The following is a 4,530-nucleotide window of genomic DNA, read 5'->3' as shown; positions in this document are numbered from 1 at the left end:
GTGGCTTGAGGGATGGTGTAGGACGGAGGGGTGCAGGTTTGTGGGACATTGGGACCGGTTCTGGGGAAGATGGGACTATTACAAATTGGATGGTGTACACCTGAACCAGACTGGAACTAATGTCCTTGGGAGAGAATTTGCTACTGGTGTTGGGGAGGTTTAAACTAATGTGGCACGGGGCTGGGAACCAGAAGAGAAGTCTGGTAGACAGTGAGGTGGAAACTAGAGACTGTAAGGATCATGAAGTTAGCATTACCAAGGGGAGGAGTAGGCAGAGAACAGATGAACGCAAAAGAACTGGCAGCCTGAAGTGCATTACTTTAACGCAAGGAGTATTGTGGGTAAGGCAGATGAACTTCGGGCTTGGATTGGTGCCTGGGAGTATGATGTCATTGCGATCACAGAGACTTGCTTGAAGGAAGGGCATGATTGGCAAGTAAATGTTCCAGGATAGAGATGTTTCAGACAGGACAGGGAGGGAAGTAAAAGGGGGAGAGGAGTTATATTGCTGGTCAGGGATGGTATCATGGCTGTGCTAAAGGAGGACACTATGGAAGACTTGAGCAATGAGGCATTATGGGGAGAGCTGAGAAGTAAGAAGGGTGCAGTTGCATTGTTGGGGCTGTACTACAGGCCTCCCAACAGTGAGCTTGAGGTGGAAGAACAAATAGGTAAACAGATTATGGAAAGATGTAGAAGCAACAGGGTGGTGGTGATGGGAGATTTTAATTTTCCCAACATTGACTGGGATACACTTAGTGTCAGAGGTCAGGATAGGGCAGAATTTGTAAGGAGTGCCAAGGAACATTTTCTAGAGCAGTATGTCAATAGTCCACATTGGACCTGGTGTTGAGGAATGAGCCAGGCCAGGTGGTAGAAGTTGCAGTGGGGCATTTCTTTGGGAATAGTGACCACAATTCTGTAAGTTTCAGAACACTTGCAGACAAAGATGAGAGTGGTCCTAAGGGAAGAGTACTAAATTGGGCCAAAGCCAATTATGTCAAAATTCAGCAGGAGCTGGGAAATGTGCGTTTGGGCAGATGCATGAGTAGGTGGGGAGCAGAGCGATACAGATGCTTAGGCATTGGCCGATAGGTTTAGACAGTGGATTTGGATCAGCACAGGCTTGGAGGGCCGAATGGCCTATTTCTGGGCTGTAAATTTTCTTTGATCTTTGTTCTTCATCTGAGGTAACAAAAAAAAATTCTTTGCTTGTTTTGGGTCATTTCTTACCTCATAGGAACTGAATTTATGACCCCCCAAATGCATATTTTAACATTTTTATGTACACTGTGTCAATAAATACAGTTGCACTACCCAATGTGTCCACTCATAACCTGAAAGCTTGCAGAAAACTACTTTGACAAGGTACCCAGTGGGACAGAGTATACCACCAAAGTTTGTTGTTAGGTGATTGTTTCCACAAGTGTTTCACAAAGACAGCTCCTGCCTTTTAATTCTCCTTAAAGCTATAGGCTTTGACTGATACTCCTTATCATCTACTGCCCCTGTGTGGCCTTTCCAACAAATACTTTATGAAAGCAGTTTGTGAACCATTAGTTTGGAATAATTACCACACCAAAGTTTGTTCTAATTCACAGCAGTCTTTTCTTTACATTAATGAGAATGTAGTGTTGGAGGATATTTGGGAAGATTAATAGAAAGGTCTAAGGGATCAATGACTTCAGAGAAACTGGTATTGACTTTCTTACGGTAGGGTTCGTAGGAAGTGCTCAAAATTAAGTGGGGTTTCAGAAGAGTAGTTAGTAATTACTTCCATTGGTGCATGGGTTGGTAATTAAAGGGCATAGATTTAACTTAATTGGCAAAAGGCTCAGAGTGGAAATAGAGGCCCATTTTTTCACAGTCAGTTGCTGTTATGCACTTCCTGAGAGGGTTTCAATGGTAACAACGCAGGCTTGGAGGGCCGATCCTGTGCTATATTGTTCTTTGTTTTTTGTTCTTGTATCTTGCAAAAACAGAATTGGATAAACACTCGAAGGGAAAACAACTGGGAAAAATTTGTGTGTTCCTTGTGGGTGGAAGGATGATGCCACTAATTGTCTTTCACTTGATAATGTCTAAGGAGCTAATTGGTTTGCAATGGTAAGTGACTGCCCATGATTGACTTTTAAAAAAAAACAAGAAGCAATGCGTACATGACAGCAACAAGGTGTGAGTTAAATTAGATTCTCAGACACTGTGACTGAAACTTAGATCTCATCTATTACTTCTAGAGCCACTCAGTCCTGTCTATCATTTGCTGTGTAGGCTTTTTTATTTTGTAATTTCACCATGTCATCATTTGATTTTTATGTATGCTTGGTACTGCTCCTCACATGCCATTCTTTACTCTTCTTTCAACCAGGATTAATCCTCTGGTTTGATGGTAATTATTGAGTGGGGGGTATGGCAGGCTATCAGGTTGCAGATTGTGCTGGAGTACAGTTCTGCTGCTGCTGATGGCACACAGAGCCTCATGGATGTCCAGTCATGAGACCTAGATCCATTCGAAGTCTGTCTCATTTAGCACGGTGATAGTGCCTCACAACACGATTATCAATGTGAAGATGGGGCTTTGCCTCCTTAAGGACCAAGCATTGGTCACTCTTACCAATACTGTCATGGACAGATAAGTCTGTGGCAGGCAGGTTGTGAGGATGAGGTTAAGTATGCGATTCCCTTTTATTGGCTCTCTCGCTATCTGTGAGCAACCCCATCGAGCAAAGATGTCCTTTAGGATCCGACCAGTTCAGTCAGTGATGGTGCTGCAAACCACTCTTTGTGTGATGGATATTGAAGTCCCCTACCCAGAGTACATTCTGTGACCTTATCACCCTCAGTGTCTATGACATGGAGGAACATTCATTCATCAGGCAAGGGAGGAGAGAGGGTCTCAGTATGTGGCCATCAGCACAAGGTCTCCTTGACCATAGTTGACGTGATGCTAGGAGATTTTGTGAGGTCCTGAGTCAATGTTGAGAACTCCAAGGGCATCACCCCACAGTACATACTTAGGGATGGTGATGGTATTCACAGGCGATTGTGTGTGAAGTGGAAATTAAATCAGATTTTACAAAAAGGGGCTCCAAAAGGAGTAAGACAAGCTAATACAGTCAGGGCCATTTTAACAGGCATGAATGCTGAACACCCAAAGAGATGATACCTACAAAAATGAGTGCCGAGGAACCTTGTACACCTTCAGGCATACATCAGTCTTGAGAGCAGAATGCAGAACATAAACAGATTCCTGTAGACAGGAAAGACATAGGACAGGAGATTTACTTTTATTTCACAGGAATGAAATGTAAACAATGTATGTGTATAAATGATGATTTCTGTAAGAATCAGATTGACTTTGGACGGAAGTCAACCAGATGTGCGAAAAAGTATCAGACAGAATTCTACTCAGCCAGTCAAAGACTGAGGTTGTTTGAATAAACGCCAAGTTAATTTGTATAACTAAGTCCTCCTGTGATGTGTGTGTGGGGAGAATTAACTACAACACATACAACATAAAACACATAACATAGAACAGTAGAGCACAGTACAGGCCCTTCAACCCTTGATGTTGTGCTGACCTTTTATCCTACTCTAAGATCAAATTAACCAACATATCCTTCACTTTACTATCATCCATGTCCCTGTCCAAAAGTGGCATAAATGTCATTGTGTATATAACTCTACTGCCACTGTTGGCAGTGCATTCCACGCACCCACAACTCTCTGTGTAAAGAACCGATCTCTGAATCGCCCTTAAACTTTCCTGCTATCACCTTAAAATTATGCCTCCTTATGATAGCCATTTCCGCTCTGGGAAAAAGTCTCTGACTATTCACTCTATCTATGCCTCTCATCATCATGTACACCTCTATTAAGTCACCTTTCATCTTTCTTCGCTCCAATGAGAAAAGCCCTAGCTCCCACAACCTTTCTTCATAAGATGTACCCTCTAATCCAGGCAGCATCCTGGTAAATCTCCTCTGCACCCCCTCTAAAAGCTTCCACATTCTTCCTACAATGAGGCAATCAGGACTGAACACAATATTCCAAGTGTGGTCTAACCAGGGCCCTATAGAGCTACAACATAACCTTATGGCTCTTCAACTCAATCCCCCTGCTAATAAAAGCCAATACACCAAATAGCTTCTTAACAACCCTCTCAACTTGGGTGGCAACTTTGAATGATCTATGGACATGGACCCCAAGATCCCTTTATTCTTCCACACTGCCAAGAATCCTGGCTTTAACCCTGTATTCTGTATTCAAATTCGACTTTCCAAATCAAATCACTTCACACTTTTCTAGGTTGAACTCCATCTGCCACTTATCAGCCCAGTTCTGCATCCTGTCAATGTCCCATTGCAACCTACAACAGCCTTCCACACTACCCACCACTCTACCCAACCTTTGTGTCATCAGCAAACTTACTAACCCATCCTTCCATTTCCTCATCCAAGTCATTTATAAAAATCACAAAGACCAGAGGTCCCAGAACTGATCTCTGCGGAACACTACTGGTCACCGAGC

The sequence above is a fragment of the Chiloscyllium plagiosum genome, chromosome 13 (assembly GCF_004010195.1).
Source record: "Chiloscyllium plagiosum isolate BGI_BamShark_2017 chromosome 13, ASM401019v2, whole genome shotgun sequence".
NCBI classification, from domain to species: domain Eukaryota; kingdom Metazoa; phylum Chordata; class Chondrichthyes; order Orectolobiformes; family Hemiscylliidae; genus Chiloscyllium; species Chiloscyllium plagiosum.
Note: the sequence above shows the minus strand (reverse complement) of the source record.